Source organism: Musca autumnalis, unplaced genomic scaffold (genome assembly GCF_047663935.1).
Source record: "Musca autumnalis isolate F117 unplaced genomic scaffold, ASM4766393v1 scaffold_3, whole genome shotgun sequence".
Taxonomy (NCBI): domain Eukaryota; kingdom Metazoa; phylum Arthropoda; class Insecta; order Diptera; family Muscidae; genus Musca; species Musca autumnalis.
In genome coordinates, this window is record NW_027411866.1 from 125,210,621 (window position 1) to 125,238,587 (window position 27,967).

The 27,967-nt window shown below is 33.6% G+C and overlaps 1 long non-coding RNA gene across 1 annotated transcript; it reads left to right on the forward strand.

Annotated features, from left to right (window-relative positions):
- Positions 1 to 1,772: 1,772 nt before the first annotated feature.
- Positions 1,773 to 27,967, forward strand: LOC141400044 (uncharacterized). Its single transcript, XR_012412065.1, has 3 exons — positions 1,773 to 1,955; positions 26,722 to 26,902; positions 27,057 to 27,967. It is a non-coding gene; the product is annotated as an uncharacterized lncRNA (long non-coding RNA).

A 27,967-nucleotide genomic window follows, 5' to 3' on the forward strand; every position in this document is an offset into this window, starting at 1 on the left:
ATAAAATCCGAGCTGGCTCTGACACAACAAAACCCAACTAGGGTTTCCTGTCGTTTGGGTCTGTACATTCAAAAAATCCTCAGTTCGAATTGTTTGCACAAGATTACCTTAAAAATGTTGCACAGTGTTATCATATACACCAATAATTACGCTTAACAATATCCGATAATTGTGGTTAACAATAAAAAATGTTTAAGGACATTATATCCTGATTATTTCAAAAGAATTGCACCACAATACTTTACACTTGAAATACATATAGAATTGTCATAAGTTTCAGTATATAATGACCCTAATTGTGAGCTCAGGATGGTACAGTACTTGTGTCGTCTTTCTAACAGCTCTGTTACAGGTACAGATTTCTTTTGGGCCGTGATCAAAACAAAAGAGAAAAAGATCTTATTCCGTTTTGGTGAATATCAGTTCTGCTTAATAGAAGCAAAAGAATAAGTGGTCCATTGAAAATAAATCAGTGAATTTTAATAGTTTTATTGAATACACCAAGACCTCGCTTTGCGTCGTTTCACTTTGCGTTGTTTTCGAAGTTGCGTCGTTCCTTAGTTAATAGTACCTATTTTCAACATGCGTCGTTTGATTTTCGATGTTGCGTTGTTTTAAATTTGAGTGTCTAATTTTTTTATACCCTCTACCATAGTATAGACGGTATATAAAGTTTGTTTTTCCGTTTGAAACACATTGAAATATTAATTTGCGATCATATAAGCTTATTTAGTCATTTTCGTCTTACAGTCCGTCCTTTTGTTGTAATCACGCCATCTTCCGAATGATTTGAGATAGATGGCTGAAATTTTGTACACATGTGTATTTGGTCTGAGCTTAGATCAAGTTCGAAGATGGGCTACATCGGTAGCGTAGTTTGATTTTGACCATTTTAGCTACATCTTCAGCCCGAATGAGCTATAATTTGGTATTTAGTGTTCCCAGTGATGTAGAAACTTCTCCAACAAAAATGAAGAACATAGGTAAACGTTTTGTTATATCCCTCATATAACGATACCGCCAGATTTCAATTACTTTGTTTTAGCTACATTTTCTGGCCGAATTAGACCAAAATAGCTTTAATTTAGCAATTAGGGTTCCTATTTGTTCACGTAATTTCTCTACCTGAAGTTGTGGACATAAAAAAAAGTGTTTTTCATCCTGAAACCTATCTCCGAACTTTACATGGCTTTCCACAGAAAATCTTAACTCGCTTTGCGTCGTTTCACTTTAAGTCGTGTTCTTTTGGAACGTATCTACGACGCAAAGCGAGGTCTTGGTGTATTATTTAGCTGTACCAGAAGGTTTTAATATTTTGCTGAGTCGTGTGGACTTAAAGTGGAGTTCTTAAGCCCTGGGCACATACGGTCCGTTTAGTGACACGTTGGGACACCCGTTGTCCCAAAAAAGTTAAAGTTTAACTTTAATGCGTCAGCCACATTGTTGTTTTTCAAAAAACTTGGCATCACTTACACTTTTTTCATGTGGTTCTTGTACCGCGTCGCACAACGCACCGTATGTGCCGAGCGCTTTAAGCCCTCGGCACATACGGTCCGTTTTGTGACACGTTGCGCGTTGAAAACAACAACCACATGAAAAATGTGTAAGTGATGCCAAGTTTGTTCTTGCAGTTTTCATGTGGTTGTTGTTACGCAACGCTCAACTCGCCGTATGTGCCGGGGCCTTTAGTGATCGAGAGTAAATTTACACTCACGACACTCACAATGCTTCACACTGATCTACAATCATTAGCGAAGTCGAACGATTTCATCAGTATCGGAATAATCGTCGGCCAAGTAACACAGTTATCAGCGCTCGTTCAGATGAACACAACAAACAAAAGAAAATATTAAAAAGAAATTGAATGTGTCGAAATACGTTATTGATTTAATTTAACTGCAACAGATTGTAAATAAATCTGTTATATACAGTCGAAATCGATATTTATAAAAGAGGTAATATTATATTATGTATAGCGACATTTGGGTATAAATACGTTGTTTTATTAAGTAAATAAACAAAATCAATTCAATTTTTCACTTTTTCATTCTATAAATGACAAAAAAAAATAAAAAATAACGATATTAAATTCATTCTTCAGCAGATCACCTTTAAATAGGATATGGTTCTATTTCTAAGAGTCTGTTATTTTAGTTTGTACTTTTGAATTCCGACATAAGATTTAAATTTAACTCAGATCTGAATTTTAAAAGGGTTTCCAAACCACATTTTTGTTTGTAACATCTTCTGAGTAAAAAAATTTTTGAAGAGTTTCTACAGCTAGACACGCCTCTGACACATCATTTCACACTCTGTTCATTAGAATTGCCTCCATCTAAAACTTCCAATATCATGTCGTCGTCATTATATATGGCAGATGTGAAAACTTTGTCATCGATGGCAAATAATTAATGAATATCTTCTACGTGTTGGGAGAAATTAGAACGACGATAAATGTCTTCAGAAACGTTTAAAGGTCCATTAACAATCCCGAAAGATGAAGAAAAGTATCAATGACAGAAGACGTTACATTTTTCCATGATTCATCTAACACTAACACGGCATGCAACACATTTAATTTCGTACTTTGATCCTTTTCTATTCTTGACAGGATAGTGGATATTTGCTTATCCGCAATGCTATTTTAACGATTTTATTCCACCTTGGTCCATGGGTTGTAAAACACTTGTGACATGTGGTGGCAAACATTCAAGCTTAATTGACTTGAGACCGCCATTTTCGAACATGTTGTGCATAAGTTTCGTATTTTGTTGTTGTTTGAGTTTGAAAAAATATACATACAACAAATTATTAAGAGCCAATTTCCTTCTTCATATGATTCGACGTTATAACCGATAGCAAAATTCAAATATTTCACAAAAAACCGACGCACATAGGAGTAATGTATGTTAAAAGTTGATTAAAACTCCTAAAAACTTCATTTATAATCCGATTGATATAATATTTTGCACAAATCATATCTTTGGTCCAAGGACTATTTTTGTAGAAAATAATGAAAATCGGTCCAGATTTGGATATAGCTTCCATATATATTAGCATCGGATATGAGGTAAATAATGCACTAAAAGCGCAGTATAGGTCCGATCAAGCTGAAAATTGGTACAAACCAACAAAACTAGCTTAGAAGACAATGTTACAATTTTGATTGAAATCGGTTCAGATTTATATGGTAAAAACCAAATTTCCTTTATTATTTCATTCGAAAAAAAAATATACAAAACTTTTTGCGAGCCCATCTACGATTTGTAGTATGGAGGTTAAGGAAAAAATTCCGGTTTCAAATATGTTTGCGTTCACAAAATTAGCCGATGCGCGCAAAATTATGGCGGTTTTTATTCTCTTACAAAAAAAAAAATAGTTTTAAATTTCCTATTTGTTGTATTGAGAAAATGTATGCGTATATCAGTAATAGCATTCGACATCCATCTGTAGATGCACCATAATTTCTAAAAACACATATTGAATTAAATCCAAATTATCCTGTACCATAGTCCTTACAAACCTTCAAAAATCAAAAATATCTACAGAATGTAGACAATGCATGGAAAAATATATAATTTTGTAATTTTTTTAAAATTGTTTTACATAAATTAATTAAATTTTACTTCAGAAAAACCAGTGATTTTTCCGAATGGCGCAAACATTTATCAAAAGTTTTGATTTAGTCTGATAAATAAGAGCCCCGGCTATAAGACAGACCAAAAATTAGTGTTGCCAAACTTTGCCAAAATATTTTTGTAATTTTTTAAAATTGTTTTACATAAATTAATTAAATTTTACTTCAGAAAAACCAGTGATTTTTCCGAATGGCGCAAACATTTATCAAAAGTTTTGATTTAGTCTGATAAATAAGAGCCCCGGCTATAAGACAGATCAAAAATTAGTGTTGGCAAACGTTGCCAAAATATTTTGTTAATTTTTTTAATTGTTTTACATAAATTACACTGTGCAACACGAAAATTATTAACCATATTCTGACACCGCAGTTTGAAAGGACACCAAAAATGAGAAGACACGTGTCTCGCCGTTTTTCTCTATCTCATCAACTTTCGCGGTTATAGGCCTCCAAGTGTTTGAGGCTTTGATGTAAAAAGGGTAATTTAGTCAGGACTATATCTTTCAAACCTTTAGGAAATTTTAATTTGTCTCAGAGGCTAAGTTGTAGCTCTTGTCTTAAAGAACAAAAATTGTGAACACATATAACCCATCAAACTTCATCTGCAAGGTCAAAATCGCCATGGTCAAATTTCTTTTAAGATTTTTCTCAAGTTTTGTTCTACAGCTATCAAACCGATCAAATTTGAAGCAAACAACCAACAACAAAAATGTACCTCAGATCTCAATAAACATCATTCTAGAATATACGAACTCTGTAGAAACGTATCTTTATGGTCAAAATGGCAAAACAAATGCGATTTTTATCCTCTTTTCTAGGATTCTGCTTCATAGATATTAAACCGTTCAAAATTCAAGAAAACAATCAACCACAATAATGTAGGAAAGGCATCAATAAACAACTTTCTGGAACATGCGAAATGTCTATGAACAGTTCTTAATGGTAAAAATAGCAAAAATCTTTTGAAAATATCCAATTTTTTACTTTTTTCTCTGACTCTGGTCAAAAGATACGCAACCGCCCAAAAAGCCTAGGAAACTAATAGTGAAGATGCAAAAACAATTGATGTTTTTCATAATAATGTTACCAAATTTTAAAATCGACACCTCCAAATAATAGTATGCTAAGTCTAAAAAGAGAGTTTTGCAGGAGAAGCTCTCAAAGTTTGAAAATTTTTTTTGAACTTCTGTACTATGCTAAGTCAATATTTGTTTATAACTTCTGTTCGGATTGACCGACCATTACCAAAATTAGACAGAATTTAAGGTAAAGGACTTTCGACACCTCCAAATAATAGTTTGCTAATTCTGAAAAGCGATTTTTGTAGGACAAGCTCTAAAAGTTTGGAAATTTCTTTGGCCTTCAGTACTATGCTAAGTAAATATTTGTTTATAACTTCTGTTCGGATTGTCCGATCATTACCAAAATTTGACAGAATTTAAGTTAAAGGACGTTAAACATAAAAATGTAAAGAACTTGAAAACATGCTAAGTCGACTTAGCATACTATTGTTTGGAGGCGTCGAAATGTCCTCTTGTCACCGAAGCTGCGCTAACGCATGATGGAATGTCGCGGACAAATCAATTCGGTCTGAATGAATTATATCATAATTTCACCTTAAAATGGTGCCCAACCCCATTTTTGGTCAAAATTTAACCAAATCTTTCCTTCCAATCACTTTTATGTACCTAGTTTATGCGGTGCATCATTTAAGCTGTGAGTAGGATTTTTGGGGTAGTACGAATCTTTTGATTTTCATTTCAAAAGGGTTTAGAATTTTTAACGGTTGTCGGTAAGTCGAAATATTGCAACTTTTCATAATAAATTGTACCTACATCAAATAAGCTGGGAGTAACAATATTATAAATATATATATTTTTTTAAATAAACATGAATTACATATCATTTCCCATTGCATTAAAGAAAAGAAAAAACGAGTAATAAAATAATCGACAAGAAAGTCTCTTATGTTTCAATCAATCAACAATGTTGACCATTCACACTGCCTTTTAGGTGTGTTGGGTGTCGCTGTACACTGTTGCGATGAATGGTGTAGTGTGGTGTTGTTTTAAAATGATGTGAGGTGACGGTAATAGACAATGGTTTCTGTGAATGCATTCAAAGGCAATGAAATCGCCATTCAAACCGTACTCTGGTACACACTAGAGCTGGCAAACTAATAGCTCATTTAGACTAGCCATAAATCATCGACTGGATTTAATAAATCCAGTACAAATCTCATTGCATTTAGATACACATTTTGGAGGGTTTAAATGGCAGTCAGCTGTTTTTTGTTCATAGCACAATTACCAAGGTAGATGCATCATCCCATCTGATCGAATTCGAAACGTCAAAAGAATTTTTCGTAAATTGAATTCGTCTCAAAAAAACATACATCAAATTACAAATTTATTGTTTAATACTGAAAATGTTAGCACATTATGCCACTAATGCTAACTAAAAAGCAAATAAGAGTTTGCACATCTAAAATAAATAAACGAATTATTTTATCGTTTAGACATCGTATATATTAGTCTTGGTTGATTAAAATCAACTTTGTACATCAAAAGAAATTTAATTTTTCCGCCTTGTTTACAATATTTTAAATTTTAAATAATTTTTTTAGTGTAGCAATTCACCGCTGCATCTACCTTGTTTCTTGCGCCAGCTTGCAACTTTTTGTATTTTCTAGCAACATGTTGCAAAAAACAGAGTTGTATACGAGGATTTATGCCAGATTTAAAACAAATCCACTCAATAGGAGGATTTAATTTTGTTTGGGAAATCTGGTAGATTTTGGTTGGATTTAGCAAATAAAACCTGATAATGTGCTAAATCCGGCTAATGAAGTCATATTTAAATGGGCTATAACGTCGGAAACCAAAGCAAGTTATTTCGGTTATTTGTCGCGAATCATTTAAGACATAATAGCCCGTTTGGACTATATACCCCTATACGATGATTAAGGGCATTATCTCGATTTAAGTGCTTAATCCACCGAAATCCACCCGATTTACCATACAAAATTAAATCAACTCAAAACTTGGATTTGTTTTAAATCAAATGTTAAATCGAAATATTTTGATATACAACACTGCTTTTTGCTCCTAAAAATGCAACTATTGCAGTCTGTACGAAAATTGGCAACTATGTTCATGTGTCGTTTATTTACTAGGGTTATGACTTTTTGACCTTTTTTCTCAAAAATGATTTCCTGTAGCGAGAGTGAATGAACTTTTGCCTATTAAAAATTTGCTCCAACATTTTTTTCCTGTTGCACGAATAAGTGACATTTTGCCTATTAATGACTAAAATAATTTTTATTCCATTTAAATATTGAAAAAGGTCCCGCACAAAGCACTTCCAATTTATGTTATACATGGAATAAAGCTATATATGATATAAGATGATATATATGTAATAATATGACGATAAAATTGGTGAGAAACTAAAGCTTATGTCATTCTGGATATGTCCTGTGGATTTAACGATTGTTTTGAGTTATTTATGTGCTTAAAGTGGCTCCAAAATTTTTTCCAAAAAGCTCATATATAAAAACTTTAAAAGCTTTTTGTAAGTGAACTTTTTTCTATTGAATCACCTTGTAATTAAGATTTTATCTAATCTTATGCAAAAACTCATCAAAATATGACACAGGGATGTGGGGTTGTAAAAAAGTCATAACCCTATTATTTACATTTTTCAAATAACTGTAAACACAAACACACAAAAACAAACAGAAGCGGAAAAATAGAAAAAAATATTAAATAAAAATAAAATGGTTGTTGCTTTAATTTAATATAAATTCTAAACAACATATTTAATAGCAATTTGTCAGATTATTTTTGGCAGTATTCCATTCCATTTTGAATTTTCAAGCAATTCTTTTTGAAAATTCGCGTATGTATACGTAAACAAAGATCAGCTGACTGTCATCTTATATCATTTTAGACTAGTCTAAACAACTAGGATTTGAAAGTTGGATTTAGAAATCGAGTCGATTTAAAATGACTAGTCTAAACAACCTCATATCCCTATGTCATATTTGGATGAGCTTTTGCATAAGATTAGATAAAATCTTAATTACAAGGTGATTCAATAGAAAAAAGTTCACTTACAAAAAGCTTTTAAAGTTTTTATATATGAGCTTTTTGGAAAAAATTTTGGAGCCACTTTAAGCACATAAATAACTGAAAACAATCGTTGAAGCCACACGACATATCCAGAATGACATAAGCTTTTGTTTCTCACCAATTTTATCGTCATATTATATCATATATAGCTTTATTCCATGTATCACATAAATTGAAAGTGGTTTGTGCGGGACCTTTTTCAATATTTAAGTGGAATAAAAATTATTTTAGTCATTAATAGGCAAAATGTCATTTATTCGTGCAACAGGAAAAAAATTGGAGCAAATTTTTTTTCATTTCATAGGATTTTCCAAAAAAAAAAACATTGTCAAAGTGGTTTATGCGTGACCTTTTTTAATAATTAAATGGAATGAATGTTATTTTTGGCATTAATAGGCAAAAGGTCATTGACTCTCGCTACTGGAAATCATTTTGAGAAAAAAGGTCATAAAGTCATAAACCTAGTAAATAGACGACACATGAACATAGTTGCCAATATAGGTGCAGACTGCAATAGTTGGATTTTTAGGAGCAAAAAGTAGTGTTGTATATCAACATATTTCGATTTAAAACAAATCCAAGTTTTGAGTTGATTTAATTTTGTATGGTAAATCAGGGTGGATTTGGGTGGATTAACCCTTTCGGCCCCAACGTTGCTTATAAGCAACTTCGATTTTAACGTCGTTTTATTTAAAACTAACAGAATTTTTTCCTCAAAGAACACATTGCTTTGGCTAATTGTAGTCCTAAGAATGCAAAAATTATAAAAAAGTGCCAGTTGTATCCCGATCAACAGAACTACGATGCATTATTCAGTGTGAAGTCTGGAAAATCACGGCATGTCAAAAATCGATGTGTACAGTCCACATTATTTAAATCGTTTCTAAATTAAAATGTATGAGCTTTATGTTAAACTTTAGTTTTGATTCTTCAAAAGTAAGGTCAGAGGTATACTTCTATACGATTATAACATATATATTTACATAATTGCACAAAATAATGAGCAAATAAATTTTAGATAAAATGTACTGTATCTTCCGAAATAGGTGGGGTAACGCCCACTAATTTATGTTATGTCTTAGTTTTGACTTATACTTTAATTCTATGTTCTTAAAGTAACTACTAATGCGAGGAAAAAGGTTCGGGGCCGAAAGGGTTAAGCACTTAAATCGAGATAATGCCCTTAATTATCGTATATGGGTATAGTCTAAACGGGCTATTAGTCCGATATAAACAATGCTTTATTACAGTGATCAAAACGATAGTCCGACTATCGAAAGTATACAGTACACATATGTACTGTAGTCGGAAATTCTGTTGTTTTCTTTTCTTTACTCAGAAGTACGTGCAAAATAAAAGTAAAGTATAAAAAGGGTAGAAAAATTGACACGCAAATTATTTGCGTGTCTAAATTGCAAGGAATTTTTAAAAGAAATTGAGAAGAAAATTTTTCCATTCATGTTTGAACGTGTGAATTCGGACTTATGCTTGGTTTACATTCGGAGTCGTTTCGTGATTTCGGAGGCGTTTCGTGATCAGATAAAATTTACAATGATTTCGCCTACAAAAATGAATGAATCATTTCGTGATTTCAGCGAAATCAACATCGGAATCACAGTACTCATGATATACAACCCTGTTTTTGCCTGAAAAAGTACCAAAAGTTGCAACACTTCCACGTAGGACAATAAAAAAGGGTAGATGATGCTGCAACAAAGAAATTTTAATACAAACATTTTGTAAAGAATGTGAATAAATTCGCTTTTGCCTTTTAGTAAAGTTAACGTTGAAAATATTTTAAAAATTTAACTGATTAAAAAATATACCAAATTTTCTACAAAACTAAGCAATACTGTTCAAGAAATTAACAGTAATGGCAAATTTTGGATGAATATTCCTAAAATGATAATCTTAAGGTAAGATCACATTAGGCAAATATTTGCTGCAGCGACCGGCAGTGTGCGCGTATTGTGGGATATTTCTCATTTATACGTGTGAAAATGAACACGTATCCGTCGCTAAGTGGTTTAAAATTCATTATAATTTTAGAGTACTATTCTAAAATTTACTCTACATCAATAATTATAAATAATGTAAACTTTATGTTTCTGAACATCAGAGGCCTCCGCAAGGATATTCAATTACAAAAAGTCACACTTTACCTAGAAAAATCCTTCAAAATGTAGTGCCTTCAGTGCTCGAAGATGAATTTTGCATCGACTATAAACGCCATCTACTTTAAATTATGGAACTAGTTAATATATATTTTTCTTTTTCATGTAAATTGTTCCTTAATATTCTCTATCCAATAAATTAATTATCTGCTATATATAACGATTTTACTCATTTTTGAAGGATGTTTGAATATGCGTTTTGCGTACTGTATATCCTCCATATTATGGTGCAGGGTATAACAACTAAGAACGGCTTTAAGTTCGGCCAGGTCGAACTTTTTTATTCTCCACCACGAACTTTGTTGAAGTAAATAGGAACAATTAGTTTCCTCTTGTTTATGAAAGTACAAAGCTCTTCCTCCACGTTAAGGCTTATACCTTGGAGAAGCAGAATATCTTATGCCTGATTTAGACTATTCATAAATACTCCACTGGATTTAATAAATCCAATTCAAATCATTCGGCATTTAGATAACAAAAAAGTACATCGTAAAAAAGTTTACGTAACAAAAAAGTACATCGCATTATTTTGCCATAACCACTATAGACGTTTGCATATGTCTAAACAAATATCGAAAATTAAAACAAATACTACAAAATTTTTATTTTAATTATTTTCGATTTCCTTCTTTTATTTTCCGTTTTTCTTGTTTTGTTTGCAAATCGCATTTGATGTTTAGCAAAAGTTGTGTGGAAATACTTGCAACCTTTTCTAGCAACATGTTGCAACAAACAGGGTTGTATACGAGGATTTAAGACGATTAAAAACAAACAAAATAGGGGTGTCTTTTTACTTACTAAATGTTGCCGAAACATTTTTTTCAGCAACTTTTCCTTTATACAACTGTCAAAATCTGCAACATTAGTAATAATTATTACAAATTATCACGTAAAAAGACACAGCTAATATTAGGTCTGTCTGGCTTGCCAAAACAGAACAATTTGTCGGCCAATAAAGGAACCAAACGAAGCAAAAATTTTGTTTTTATCTATTCACTGACTGACTGACTGACTGATTCATCACCGCCCAGACGAAACCGCTGAAGCTAGAAAGTTGAAATTTTGGGTGTAGGTTGCTGTTGGTGTGTAGGGGTGAGATAAGGCTGGGTTTTTGGAAATTCGACCTAGAAGTGTACGAAAATTACTAAAAGGTACTAAATATGGTACCCTTTGTATTAGGCAAACGGGAAGAGCTAGAATTCTGAAATTTGGAATGAGGGTAACTGATGGAGAGCTAGAAAGTTGTACCAAAGGGTTTTTGGAAATACGACCTCTAAGTGTACGAAAAGTACTAAAATTTACAAAATTTAGTACCAATTGTATATTTTGAACGGATATAGCTAGAATCATGGAATTTGGTATGGAAATCAAGGTTGGGAAGTGGTGTTGATGTAATTAAAAGTTTTTGGAAAGTCGTACTAATGTGTACGAAAAGTACTAAATGATACTAAATTTAGTACAAATTATATTTGGGTGAACGGATAGAACTGGAATCCTGAAATTTGGAATTAAGATTACTGTTGAAGTGTAGGAGTTAGACATGAGGGTGATTTTAGAAATTCGTACTTATGTGTACGAAAATTACTAAATGGTACTAAATTTAGTACAATTTGGATTTGGGTGAACGGATTGAGCTGGAATACAGACATTTGGAATGGGGGTTACCGATGAAGAGTAACAATGAAAGGTTTTTGTAAATTCGAACTATAAGGGTAAAAGTACTAAATGGTACTAAATTTAGTACAATTTGGATTTGGGTGAACGGATAGAGCTGGAATCCTGAAATTTGGAATGAGGATCACTAATGAAGAGAAAAAATGAAAGGTTTTTGGAATTAGATATAAGTGTACGAAAAGTAATAAATGGTACTTAATTTAGTACAATTTGGATTTGGGTGAACGGATAGAGCTGGAATCCTGGAATTTGTAATGAGGGTCACTGATGGAGAGTAAAAAAGAAAGGTTTTTAGAAATTCGAGCTATAAGTGCACGAAAAGTGCTAAATGATACTAAATTTAGTACAATTTGGATTTGGGTGAACGGATAGATCTGGAATCCTGAAATTTGGAATGATAATCACTGTTGAAGAGTAAAAATGAAAGGTTTTTGGAATTTGAAGTAAACTTATACGAAAAGTACTAAATATAGTACAACTTAGATATGGGTTAACGAATAGGGCCGGAATCCAGAAATTTGGAATGGGGGTCACTGATTAAGAGTAAGAAAGATGTACCAAAGGTCGAAAAGTCCTAAATGGTAGTGAGTTTAGTCTGACTTGGATTTGAAGTGCTGGAATCCTGAAATTTGGAATTAAGATTACTGTTAGAATATAGAGTTGAGATATGGAGGAAGCTTTGGAAAATGGTACTAATGTGAACGAAGCAGTACTAACTGGTACGGAATACGCTGTATTTGCGTGAACAGATTACTGTTGGAGTGAGAATTGAGGTAATTTTGTAAATTCATACTTATGGAAAAGTGCTAAATGGAACTACATTGGCTATAAATTGGGGTTGGTGAACGGATAGAGCTGAGATATGAAAGTACATTTTGGAAAATCGTGTACGAAAAGTGCTAAATGGTACAAAATTTGGTACGTTTTGGTATTTGCTATATGGTAGAGAATTTTGTACAATTTGTGACTTTGTAAAGGGTAGAACTGGAATTTTGAAATTCGGTACTAGATTAGCAATTGGTGTTTAGGGTGGAGGTACGGAGGAGGTTTTGAAAATTCGTACTTATTTATACAAAAAGTACTATAATGGGTTTCAGGAGAACAGATAAAGCTGGAAAAGTGAATTGGGGTTAGGATATATGTTGAATATAAGGAAGTACTCTTTTAAAATACACTAAGTCGAGAGGTACCGTTATATGGGGATATGCGAAAACGTGGATTTTTATGTTCATTTTGGATTTTTATGGCCATTTTGAATGCCGAAAATTTAACGGACCTATTCGGGTTCTGGGCGAAACCACTAAAGCTAGAACCGTGCATTGTAAATGTGCGTGATTGTTGTTGTGAAGGCGTGCGATAAAGTTTAGTGCTTGGAAATTCGTACTGGAAGGGAATGCTGTGTTAGTGAAGGGTTAAAACCAGGAGTCAAATCTGAAATTTGCAATATGATACGTAGTTTTGGAAATTCGAAATAAAAAATATGGTAGTTGTGTAGGGATGCGATACTTCAGATTTTTTTTTTTTTTGTAAATTCTGACTACAATCGAAAAAAATATTGTTAATAAAAATATGTCTTAGTACAACAGAATCTCCAGTATTCACCATTCCCGTATTAAATATTGTTTATACATATTTTGTTCCCTTTCCGCATACGAAGTAGCGGGCATTTGCTAGTTTAAAATAAATGACCAAAAAAGGAATTTTTCAACTTTGTTCCGAAAAAAACCAGTACAATTAAACTTGCTATTTCCACAATAAAATTGTTGTTCATTTTCACAAACATAATTCACCGAACAATTAAAAACAGCTGACTGTTTTCAGGAAGAAGAAGAGTTTGCAAGTGCATGCTAGAAGAAATTTGTCCAGCGAGAATTTGCAATCTCTTACTAAAAGAACTGTGAAAATATCTCTCTCGATTCGCTCTCTTTTGATGGTTTCTTGTGTTAACAGACGATTTCCAGCAAAAATTGGTACAAATTGTTACAAGTTTTAGCGTAACCAGACAGACCTATTGATTTCACTATTTATACCCTACACCACCTTGTGGAAAGGGGTATTATTACAGAGAATCACTTTCGGAGTCGATTTACGCATGTCAGTCTGTCAATGTATTTTTTTTAAACAAAGTACAGGTCGCATTTATTGTCCGATTCGCTGAAAATTGGGGAAGATAGTTTTTTGACCAAAGGACGAACGTTATTTATTTTGGTAAAAGTCGGTTCAGATTTGGATATAGCCCCCATATATATTTTCGCCCGATTTAAGGCATTTGCTGCACGAAATACGCTATATATGTCCGATTTCAATGAAATTTGGAATGTGTGACGGTGGTTAGTCTAGAAATAACTGTGCCAAATTATATTGAAATCGGTTCAGATTTGGATGTAGCTCCCATATTTATTTTCGACCGATTTGAGGTATTTTATGCACGAAACACGCTATATATGCAAAATGTTGATGAAATTTGGACTATGTGACGGAATTTGGTCTACAAATAAATGTGAAAAATTATATCGAAATCTGTTCTTATTTGGATTGAGCTCCCATATATATTTTACATATTCACAGTGGTGTAGGGTACTATATAGTCGGCCCCGCCCGACTTTGATCCTTTTCTTACTGTTTTTTTTTTTGTCAAATTTAAATTGGGGGTGCTTTAGTTTTGTCCACTTACAATGTGCCAAAAATTTGTAAAATAGTTATTTATAGCAGCTATGGCAGAAACAAGAGCATTAATTTATTAGATAGAGAATATTTAAGAATAACATACATGAAACAAATATATATTTTAACTAGTTCCATCATTTAAGGACAGATGGCGCTCAGAGTCGACGCAAATTTCATTTTCGAACACCTTAATACCCTAGAGCAGGGCTACTCACAATTGTATTTACGATAAGTCTAAACCGGTGGTGCTCAAAATATTTTGAGCATAAGTCTCTCTGAGCGAGTCTTTCCTTTGCTAAACCACGACAGATGAGAATAAAGAGAACATATGTTGTTGTTGCGTATATGGGTGATCTTGGCTGGTCTAAACCAATGGTGTGCACGGGCATCCACTGGTGGCGGCTGTAAAATACTCTTACTTTTATTAATTCAACAAAACTCAGACGTTTAAGTATTTTTTGTAATTATTATTTAATAAATACTTTCATCCACGATTTTAGATTAAAACTGTGTTTTCACAATTAAAAAACAATTTAGAAAAACCGTGAAAAACGACTAATGTCAAATTCTCTTATATTCTCTTAAAATCGGTTTTGCTCAACATTGGTCTAAACATAATTGTAATTCTAAAAAAATCTGAGATGAATTAATTCAAATATTACCAAAAACTTCGATGTGTTGTAGCCTACAACTTGTAGGGTTAACAACACTTAAGAGAATCTTGCATTTACGGTAGCGTAAAGTCGTGAGCACCAATGCCCTAGAGCAGCGTCAGGCGATTAGCCGCCCGTGTGCGCTCATTTATTGTTGCTCTCTCCACACACACAATTCAACCAATTGAAAAAGCATGCACTCACACAATGACACTCCGTAAAGTATGCAATAGAAAAGTATGGTGCCTGACCCTGCCCTAGAGCAATGGTGGGCTTTCACCGGTGGTGCTCAAAATATGTTGTACATTAGTCTCTCTGAGCGAGTCTTTCCTTTGCTAAACAACGAAACATTGAGAATAAAGAGAACATATGTTGTTGTTGCAGTCACGTTAACGTATATGAGTGATCTTGGCTGGCTTTCACACACGTCAGCGTTGATTGTTAACTAGGGATGCACAAAACAGTACTCTAGCGCAGGGATGCTCACATTGAAAATGTGTTTTCCGTTGCAGGCAATGGTGGGCTTTCATATACGCTAGCGTTGATTGTCAACCCTCTCGCATTCTTACGCTCTTCGAATCAGTTGCTGCTGAGAAGCCCAAGAATGAACACACGTATGGGGTGTGCGCGAGATTTTCTTGTGTACACACAACGAAATCTACAATTATTTTTCAGGAAATTAATTATGTTGTTAAAAATGTATATAACAACATAATAAATTTTTGTTATTTTATAAAAAGTGTTACACGTTTTAAAAAATAACATTTTGCGCATATTATCATAAATTAAATAAGCATAATGTTATGGAAAAATGATATTATGATGAAAAAAAAATATAATTGTTTAATTTTTTTTTTTAATTTTTCCTATACAATATAAACATGTGTTTGAAACAATAATATTATGTTCTTATTTAATTTTTAAATGCACAAAGCATACAATATTATGTACATGTTTACAGATCATTAAAACAGCGACCACAAAATGCTTGCACTTAATTTCTTTCAGTGCATTTTCAATCTCTCTCTCACTCATACTCTCAATTTCATTTTGCCCATCTATGGTTGCAGGCCAAACAACGACTGAAGCTTACACTCAATTTACGCTACCGTGAAGAAATGAGCAGCCCTGCTCTAGCGTAAATTTCATTTCGTTTGTTTTTTTATTCTCTTCGCTCAGTCGTTGGTGAGACATCAACGAATGTACACAAGCACGGACGTACGAACTGTTTTCTTTATATTTTACTTAAATAGTGTTTGTAGATTAGAATTAACACTTGTAATTTATTGTTTGTTTTTTAAAATGACATCTTTAATATGACCATATCAAACAAATAACGAAAATCTATTAAAAATAACATGTTTAAATTTTGTGCTCAATGGGAGAGTAAATTTGGTACTCTTACCACTACAGTCGCATATATTGTTTAGTGCATCCCTACCCTAGACCCAGGGGTGCCAAGTTGGTGTTTTTCCCGCTACATGTGGTGATTTTTAACGTAAAAAAACAATGTTTAAGCAGGAATGCCGACTGTTTCAAGGTAAACATCGCTACAAACCTATGGTGCTTATGTAGCTGTAGCGATTTTTGCCTCAGAACAGTTGGCCGAGACCAGCATTCTGCTGCTCTTTACTCGTGAGCAAGCAAAAGAGTTTCTCTCTCCACTCACTAATTGAAAAACCATTCACTGACAACAATGTTTGCTCAAATTCTTTTTGTTGTGTGCCGATGGCTGACTTAGAGTCTAAGACTTAGACAGACGGCAGCGTTAATTTGCATTAAGAACTGTATTTAATTCAGAATTCGGCACGTCTTTACTCCCGAGCAAGCAAAGAGAGTTTCTCTCTCCACTCACTAATTGAAAAACAATGCACTGCACAATGCCGAATTCTGATTTAATTTTAACCTGACAGACGACAGTTTCTGCATTTACGAAACAGCTGATTGCCGTTTTGTTGTTTGCCCCAGGGCACAATCATACACAACCATGTACTGTGAGCTGTCAAAAAAGTTGTTGTAATTGGAAACAGAAAATTAGAAAACAACAATTTAAAAGAAAATTTTTGAATTTTTAATATTTATATATAACTATTTATTAAACTATATAACTATTTATTAATAACTGCCTAACAAAATTTTATTGAAGAAATTGTATGAATTGCTTTATTTTTGGAAATCATTTTTAACATTTCACAGTACTGAACTGGTTATTGTTGTAGTTGTAGGCTGATGCATCTACCTGGTAATTGTGCCATGTTTGCACTGTAATATTTTGTTTTTCTTGTGTCTCAGACAATGGTGGGCAAATTGCGAGAGACTCATGTATTTTTTACACTTTTGTGCACTGATGGGCAAATTGCGAGAGACTCATGTATTTTTTACACTTTTGTGTGTGAGGGAGAGCATTTCTGCCCATCAATGCTTTTGTGTATGAGGCCGAGCATTTCTGCCCAACAGTGGTCTCAGAGCACCTTTCCCTCATATAGGTTCTCTTTTACGGTATTGCCATATTGAAATACCTAAATGCTTTTTAAATTCAGTTTGATTTTGTGCATTAGGAATGTGGATAATGCATGAATTAAGGTAGTTAATGCAAATTAACGCTGCTGTCTGTCTAGGGTATAAGGCACTGCATTTTTGATTTTTTTTAAGGATTTTTTTTCTATGTAAAATGCGACTTTTTGTACTTGAATATCCTTGCGAGGCCTCAGCAACTTAAAATTTAGTAAATTTAACGTTGGATATTTTTTAAGAATTGAATTGAATAAAAAAAGGTAGTATTTTTTACAAAACTAAGCAATATTGTTCAAGAAATGAACAGCAATGGCCAATTTGGATGGATAGTGCTAAAAATAGCTAATCTTAGTTGTTCAATGACAAAATACGTCGTCCTTATCTATATATATAAAAGAGCTTAGTGATGACTGAGTGAGTGAGTGAGTGACTGACTGGCATATCATCGCCCAGACGAAACCGCTGAAGCTAGAAAGCTGAAATTTTGACTGTGGGTTGCTGTTGGTGTGTAGGGGTGAGATAAGGCTGGGTTTTTGGAAATTCGACCTAGAAGGGTACAAAAAGTACAAAAAGGTACTAAATATGGTACCCTTTGTATTAGGCAAACGGGAAAAGCTAGAATTCTGAAATTTGGAATGAGCATAACTGATGGAGCGTTAGAAAGATGTACCAAAGGGTTTTTCGAAATTCCACCACTAAGTGTACAAAAAGTACTAAAAGTTACAAAATTTAGTACCAGTTGTATATTATGAACGGATTTAGTTAGAAACTTGGAATTTGGTATGTAAATGAAGGTTGGGAAGTGGTGTTATAAAAGAAAATGGTTTAGGATATTCGTACTCATGTGTACGAAAAGTACTAAATGGTACTAAATTTAGTACAATTTGGATTGGGGTGAAAGGATAGAGCTGGAAACCTGAAATTTGGAATTAAGATTACTGACGGAGTATAGGATTGAGATATGGGGGTAGTTTTGGAAATTCGTACTTATGTGTACGAAAAGTACTAAATGGTACTAAATTTAGTACAACTTGGATTTGGGTGAACGGATAGAATTCGAAAACTGAAATTTGGAATTAAGATTACCGTTGGCGTGTAGGATTGAGATAGGTTTGGAAATTCGTAAATTATGTGAACGAAAAGTACTAAAAGGTACTGTATTTAGTACTACTTGGATTTGGGTTAACGGAAATAGCTGGAAACCTGAAATTTAGGATTAAGATTACTGTTGCAGTGTAGGATTGAGATATGGGGTAGTTTTGGAAATTTGTACTTATGTGTACGAAGAGTACTAAATGGTACTAAATTTGGTAGAATTTGTAATTGATTGAACGGATAGGTCTGGAAACCTGAAATTTGGAGTTAAGGTTACAGTTGGAGTGTGGGATTGAAGAAGATTTGGAAATTCGTAATTATGGGTACGAAAAGTACTAAATAGTACTAAATTTGGTACAATTTGTATTTGGTGGACGAATAGAGCTGGAATCCTGAAATTTGGCATTAAGATTACTGTTGGAGTGTAGGATTGAAGTGGTTTTAGAAATTAGTACTTATGGGTACGGAAAGTTTTAAATGGTACTAAATTTCGTACAATTTCGATTTGGGTGAAAGCATAGAGCTGGAATCCTGACATTTGGAATTAAGATTACTGTTGAAGTGTAGGATTGATGTTGTTTTGGAAATTCGTACTTATGGGTACTAAAAGTTACAAAATTTAGAACAAGTTGTATATTTTGAAGGGATTTAGCTGGAAATTTGGAATTTGGTATGTAAATGAAGATTGGGAAGTGGTGTTTATAAAAGGAAGTGGCTTAGGAAATTCGTACTCAAGTGTACGAAAAGTACTAAATGATACTAAATTTAGTACAATTTGGATTTGGGTGAAAGGATAGAGCTGGAAACCTGCAATTTGGAATTAAGACGGAGTATAGCATTGAGATATGGGGGTAGTTTTGGAAATTCGTACTTTGTCTACGAAAAGTACTAAATGGTGCTAAATTTAGTACAACTTTGATTTGGGTGAACGGATAGAATTAAGATTACTGTTGGAGTGTAGGATTGAGATAGGTTTGGAGATTCGTAAATGATGTGAACGAAAAGTACTAATTGGTACTGTATTTAGTATAACTTGGATTTAAGTTAACGGAAATAGCTGGTGAACAGAAATTTGGGATTAAGATTACTGTTGCAGTGTAGGATTGAGATATGGGATAGGTTAAGAAATTTGTACATATGTGTACGAAAAGTACTAAATTTGGTACAATTTGGAATTGATTGAACGTATAGGTCTGGAAACCTGAAATTTGGAGATAAGTTTACAGTTGGAGTGTGGGATTGAAGAAGATTTGGAAATTAGTGATTATGGGTACGAAAAGTACAAAATAGTACTAAATTTGTTACAATTTGTATTTGGGTGAACGGATAGAACTGGAATCTTGAAATTTGGAATTAACATTACTGTTGGAGTATAGGATTGAGGTAGTTTTGGAAATTCGTACTTATGGGTACTGAAAGAAAAAAATGGTACTAAATTTGGTACAATTTGTATTTGGTGAACGAATAGAGCTGGAATCCTGAAATTTGGAATTAAGATTAATGTTGGAGTGTGGGATTAAAGTAGTTTTGGAAATTAGTACTTATGGGTACGGAAAGGTTTAAATGGTACTTAATTTCATACTATTTCGATTTGGGTGAACGGATAGAGCTGGAATCCTGAAATTTGGAATTAAGATTACTGTTGGACTGTAGGATTGAGGAAGTTTTGGAAATTCATACTTATGGGTAAAAAAGTACTAAATGGTACTGAATTTGGTACACTTTGGATTTGGATGAAATGATGAAATTTGGAATTAAGATTACTGTTGAGTTGTAGGATTGAGGGAGTTTTGTAAAATTCGTACTTATCGTTATGATAAGTATTAAATTTCGTACAATTTAGATATGGTTGAACGGAGAGAGCTGGAGTTCTGAAATTTGGAATTAAAGTTACTGTAAAAGTGAAGAATTGAGGTACTTTTGGAAAATCTTACTTATGGGTACGAAGAATACTAAATGGAACTATGTTTCGTACAATTTGATAATGGACGAACAGATACTGCTTGAATTCTGAAATGTGAAATCAATATTAATGTTGTTATTTTGTATAATTGTCAGTGTAGGGTTGAGACATGTGGTTTCCAAAATACGTACGATAAGTTTACGAAAATTACTAAATGGTACTCAATTTGTTGTTGGGTGTGGGGACGGAGATGGAATCTGTATTTTTTGAGTTAGGGTGAGTATTGGTGTGTAACATTTGTATATTTACGAAGAGTACTAAAGATGTCTAAATGTTGTATCGGGTGTAGGCACGGGTGGAATTTTAAACTTTGTTTTTAGAGTCACTGTTGGTATGTGGGGTTAAGATATGGAGATGGTTTTGGAAATGCATACTATAAAAGGTAGTAAGTGGTATAGAATTTGATATAATTTGTTATTGTGTAAAGCGGTTAGCAGGAAGTTTTGGAATTTTAGGAGGAGGTTTCGGAAATTCGTTCTTATGTATTTGAAAAGTACTATAATTTAGTTTGGGGGAACTGATATAGCTGGAAATGAGAATCGCGGTTGGTACAAATGGTTGATATAAGAAAGTAATTTTTTGAGGTTATACCCACGTGTATGAAAAGTACTAAATTTGGTACGATGAACGATCATATAAGTAGTTTTTAATGCGTACAAATTCTGAAATTTGGTATGAGGATCGTTGATGGCTGAAATGATATTGGAAATATCTAATATTAGGTAACAAAAAAGTACTAAATGGTACTGAAACTTGGAATTAAGATTACTGTTGGAGTGGAGGATTTAAGTAACCTTTGAAATTCGTTCTTATGTGTACCAAAAGTACTAAATTATACTTAACGTGATAAAATTTGGATTTGGTTAACGCATCGAGCTAAAGTCCTGAAATATAGAACTAAGATTACTACCGGAGTGGAGGATTGAGTTAGTCATTGAAATTTGTACTTTCGTATGAAAAGTACTAAATGGTACTAAATTTTGTATACGGAATTCAGAAATTTGGTACTATAGTTGCTGTTGGTGTGTAGGTTTGAGATATGGATGTCATTGTGGATATACGTACCATAAAAGGTAGAACTGAAATTGTGAAATTCGGCATTAGGATAGCGGTTGGGGTATAGAATGGAGATAAGGATCATTAAATAGGTATCGCTGTTGCGATATACAGTATGCAAAGTTCATATTCGTACAAACCTCAAAAATGAATAAAATCGTTATTAATTCCATATTTTATATGAAAATATGATGCTATTGATGGGGATTACTATAACAAAGAAGGATTTAAAAATAACAAAACAAATTTTTAAGTTATTCCATCATTTAGGTATAGATGTCGCATGTGTGGGTGGCAAAGTTCGTATTCGTACACCTAGAAGCACTATATATTTGTGGTATTTAAGGATTTTCAAAGCAAAATACCACCAATTTTTGTTGTTTTCTTCTTATAGAGTGCCTTTGCTGTAGAAAAATGTAAAAATAATGATAATTTAATGAAATATTTTGCATGAATAAAAAGTCGGACGAAAATCCGAAATACTTAAGAAAAATGTGATAGATGCGATTAACTACGGTATTTTATTCTTGAATTTTGGACGAAAACAGCTAATAGCAGTCCTTTTGCAATAATATTTGAGGTCTTCTAGGAAAATAAATGTTGTCAGCGTTCGTAAATGCAACGAAATGTAATCCCGTCTAAGGTAACGTAAAGTCATTTTTGGTTTCTATGTCGTTCTGTTCTGTTTTATATTTGGTATAAAATGTATTGAAGTATAAGAATAGGGTTTTGAAAATCTTGTTATGTCAAGACATATCGGAAATTACGAGAAAAAATAGATAGTTAAAGGCGAAAATTTCCCCGAAAATAATGAATTTCTTCAATAGGTTACCCCACGTTCTTTCTTGGCAAATTTACTTAAATCTTTTGACATTTCTGCATTCATGTAGGAGCGTTTGGTAAAGAAATATAATTTTCTACAAATACATATCATTGTTTTTCCAATTTTATCAATCATAACCCTCGTGATAGTAAGCGTAAAATTTCAGTCGAACGGAGACAGTATAAAGACTTCTACAGTTTAATTGTTCCTCATAATTTCTCACAGCTTTCGATATAAAATAATTTTCGAAACCCTAGTCTAAAACTTCAATACATTTTCCGCCAAATATAAGACAGAAATTGCGATTTTTACGACGTAGAAACCAAAACATGTCTTTGCGTTGCCTTAACCCGGATTACGTTTGGTTGCATTTCCGAACGCTGACAACATTTATTTTCATATAAGACCTTGAATTTATTGCAGAAGGACTCCTGCTAGCTATTTCCGTTGAAAATTCGAGAAAAAATTGTCATAATTAATCGTTTCTATGACATCTTTCTTAAGTATTTCGGATGTTCGTCCGACTTTTTATTAATGCAAAATGTTTAATTAAGTTATCGGTATTTTTACATTTTTCTACAGCAGAGGCATTCTAAAAGAAGAGAACAACAAAAATTGGTGGTATTTTGCTTTAAAAATCCTTAAATACCACAAATATATAGTGCTTCTAGGTGTACGAATACGAACTTTGCCACCCACACAGGCGCCATCTATACCTAAATGACGGAATAAATTAAAAAGTTATTTTCTTATTTTTAAATCTTTTTTCGTTGTAGTAATCCCCATCAATTGTATCATATTTGCATATAAAATATGGAATTAATAACGATTTTATTCATTTTTGAAGTTTGTACGAATATGAACTTTGCATACTGTAGTTTTTTAAATAGGGATGTAAGTTTTGAAACTATTACCTATTATTAGTACTAAATTTGGTACCGTTTTGTTGTTGCATAAAGTGATATAGCTGGAATTTTGCATTTTTGTTTAGGTTCAGTGTTAGTTTTTAGATAATGAGATTTTTTATATGCGAAATTAGGTATGGAGGTCACTGAGAGCCAAGGTATTGAGCTGTTGTTGGAAATGCGGAAATACATTTTGATATCACAAATTCCGAAATTACAACTACTTCGGTTGGAAAAAGTGGATACAACTACCCGCACCGTTGTATGCGACAAGGTTTTCTTTTTTAGAAATTGGAACTAAAGGTGTACGAACAATATTAAATTAAATTAAAAATCATTTAAAATAGGTGTTGATACATAATTTTTTTTTTCATATTAAGTATTGTTTATTTGTATATTCTTCATTTTCCGCATACGAAGTAGCGGGCATTTTGCTAGTTAAAAATAAATTAAAGTCGTAATGTTGTCGGAGTAGTAGTGATTTTTTAGGTAAGTAATGAAATGTGGTTATTATCTTTTCCAAAAACTCCACAATAATGATTTTTATCTGAAAAGTAGCACATTTGTTATAGAAAATTTAAAAAAAATAAAAAAATGACTAGAAAAATCCTTCAAACACAGAAAAAATATAGTGCCTTAAGGTGTTCGAATATGAATTTTGTCTTGGCTCTAAAGCCCATCTACCCTTAAATGATAGAACAAATTAAAATATATTTTGGTTTTATGTTAAATATGTATTCTTAAATATTCTCTATCCAATAAATTAATGCTCTTGTTTTAATACGACAACAAATCTTCCTTTAAGTAATCGAAAACAAATTAGAGAAATGACTAGATGCTTGCAGTTCTGGAACAGAGCAAATAATATAAAGAAATATAAAAAATAAATTTATAGCTCTGTTTTCATAAAAATTATCATATTAAAAAAAAATTACAAACATATGGATGCTTTTTTGCGAGTAAGTTATCTATTTTCTGAGAACACAGAATTCCAATTAAGAACCTATTCGGTAGAAAAATTTGACTAAAATCTCCAAAAAAACATAATATGGTGGTACACTTATACGCGTATGTACCCCTAGCGAAGACCAAACATCAAACTTTTCATTTCGGTGGCTAAAGCTTTCATAATTCCGAAAATCGGGGGGTACCATTATATGGGAGTGATATGAGCCGCTCAGCGCCAAAACGGCCTAAACTTCATGTTAAAATCAAAGTGACTATGAAGATCTAACACGAACCTTTTGAGAGAAATACTAAAAAACTCCATATTGCATAGCTCTAGCAGGTAATATAGCCTAGTGTTACACAATGCAATGGAGAGTTTTTAATATTTTTAAAGGGTTCCGGATAGATCTTTATAGTCACTTTGTTTTTTTAATATGTGGGTTAGGCCGTTTTGGTGCTGAGCGTCTCATATGAAGCCGCCGATCTTTACCCACCCAAGAAGACTTAATAGCAAAGGGTGGATCTTTACTGAACATTTTCTGTTTTGAAGCCACAACGAAATATAAATGCCAAAATTTAGCTAAAACCTTAAAAATACCCAAAATCGGGAGGTACCGGTTTTTTAAACCAAGCTAAACAACAACTGCAGCTTACAACGTACTGAGGAAGGATCGCACCAGAAGTGGATGTGGGGGGATTAGCTTTCCTATTGCACCAGTCTGTTCCATACAGACATATCTCGCTTGAGCCTGGTCCTAATTACCCATACATGGAATGTTTGGGCCTAGCAGTCAGGTGTGGAACTGCCGAGGTAGCGTTGCTGAACGTATACTTCCAGCCAATAAATAGCTGTTCTCCAGGCTATAGCGCTGACCGAGCAGATAGATAGCTCTACGTTTTGCACTGTTAATGAGGGCGCCCTTACCAGAATTAGCGGGGAGTGTAAAGTTCGCCAGATATAACCATCGTGTCACTTGGTCTGAAAATTGATGTCATCTGGCAACCCCATGTTTCTCTTGTATCAGATCATAATGCAATATACGTGGTGAAACAGAAACAACAACAAGAAGATTAGTTTGATTAAAAGTTCTTCAAGTTCTCAAAATTATAATAATTCACGATAACGATGAATTTGACAAATTGGGTGAAAACAGCTGGCCTTAGTGTTCCACCTTGCATATTGCGCCATGGGTGGATCTTTACTGCGCCCCATAATTGTCTCCATAGTCCGACTTCATCACCTCTGAACGCCGCACAATCATCAATCGTGGGAAAGCTAATTGGCCTGGTTTCAGAGAGTTAACTAATCACTGCTTCAGAGATATGGCCAACCCTTCTGATGTTCGGTTAACAGAACGGACGTTTCGAGACATCATCACTGCTACAGCCGCTCGCCATATACCTGCTAGTCGAATAGCCGAAGTGAGACCAAACTTCCCGGCAGAGGCGACGGGATTAGCAAATGAGCGCGCTGAGCTTCGTCGAGCCAACCCCATAGTCAGGAAGCTGATACTGCTTGTTTGGTCGGTGAGCATGATCGGAACAAGTGGTTAAATCATCTGAAGAGTTGCAACATTGGAGCCGGAATAGGTGAATTGTGGGTAACATTTAAGTCACTCTTGACCCTAGAAAAAAGAAAGATAGGACCTCATTCACTTTTGCAGACGTTACGCTGACTGATCCGAAGAGGGTGAGCAAGTTAGAAATTTGTCCTTGTGGGTATAAAACTCTCCACCTGATATTAAACAGTTTAGGTCCACGTGTTGAAATATCCCTCATAGAACGGCACCTCCCAATTTACGGTATTTTGAAGATTGTTGCCTCAATATGCAGTGAATATTTCACCGAAACAGCTGAAATTTGGTATTTAATCTTAATTGGCGGTATAAAACTTTTCACCTTAAATTTTTCGGTAGTGCACCAAGTCTTCATATAGCCCCAAAGAACGGTACCTCCCGATATTGGTATTTTGAAGGTTGTGGCCTCAATATACCAACTAAATGGCTGAAATTTGGTATTTAGTCTTCGTTGGGGGTATAAAAATTTCGGTCTGAAATTTGTCAGTATAGATCCACGTGTAGATATAACCCTCATAGCCCCCATAGTACCTCCCGATTTTCGATATTTTGAAGGTTGGGGCCTCAATATCCCACCGAAATGGCTGAAACTTGTTTTTTTTTATCTTCAATGGGGATATTAAACTTTCCCCTTGAAATTTGTGAGAATAGGTCCAGGTGTGAAGTCTTTTAAAGATGTGAATTTTAAAGGATTAGTTCACTGTAGTAACTGTAACTTGGTATTTCGGATTCTGAATGGGTAGAAGAGCTCCCCTAAGGAAATGATCAATATTGGTTTATATATTCTCAATAAGATTTTACTTATTTGAGGGTACATCGATGTCTCAATGGTGTTATACCTTCTTCAGACTAGCGATATTTTGTTGTTGTATGATATATATTATTTCTACAATTTTTTTCAGGTAACAGCAGCAATGTCATATAAAAAATGTATTATCATTATCGTTGGCTTTGATAAAAATCGAGATGGTTTAGAAGAAGATATCAGAGCAATAAACGGTGCCTTTTCAGAACATTTCGAAGTTGAGTTCGTACCGTTGATTAATAAAGACCGTCCCACAATAGAAAAAATGTACAAAGAATGTAAGTAGTCGCTAAATTAATAGACATTTTGATCTATGATGGGTTCACTTATGTATCCTCCATCCATAACATTACGATCTTGATTGGCGAAAACCTGTTTTTTAATTTTATTTTTACTATGCATTTCTATCTTTTTACGATATCTTTTCGACAGTTGAAAACCCAGAATGGTTGGAAAAATTTAATGAAGCGAGATTTGTTACTGTTTTCTGTCTTTGTCATGGCACAGCGGATGGTCAAATTAAACTCAGCTCCGAACGGGATACAGCGAATAGCCCTAATGGAGTCCTTGAATGTAATGAAGTAAATGACGTCAAAAGGTTATTACTGTATCCTCTATTCAAAATAGAGCAGTTGGATAGGAAACTTAAGTGGTTAGTTGTACAGGCTTGTCGTGGAGATATGAATGATTATGCACCGAGATGCCTGGTTCCTGATTCAGAAGAGGACGACGTATTTCCCGATATTAATTTTATTTCGTATTGTACAGGTGAAGGTACTGTTAGCTTTCAAGTTGGTGATGGAGGTAAGGCGTACATTCAGTTACTTTGTGAAGAAATCAAACTGAATATTAGAAAGAAATCTTTATGCAAAATGCTAAACAGTGTACATGCAGCTGTAGAAGAATTTGGCAAAACACAAAATTCCACGACCTTTGCAAGACCTTGTTACACAGGCAGTGTAGATGATTACAATTTCTTTCCATAACTAATGTAGCATAATTTAATCTCAACAAGGCTGAATCAGTAGGCATTTTTATAAATCTAAGAAAAGTATTCACACACAAAACACTGCTCAATAAGTTACCGATGTGCCATTAAACGATATTGCCGGGTTACCTCCTATGCCATATGTGCCATATTTCTCAGCTCTCTCTCTCTCCATCAATATGACAATTGCCGCAACGAAAATTGCCTAATGTAGATATGGACTTTATGAGGATTTATTTGACGTGCACCTAAGAGATTTGGCTGTTGTTAAGTCTACTAAAATGATGTTCAAATTTTACTTCAAACTAAAAACTTGCAAAAAGAAGATAAATAAATTGTCAAAAAGAAAATAAAA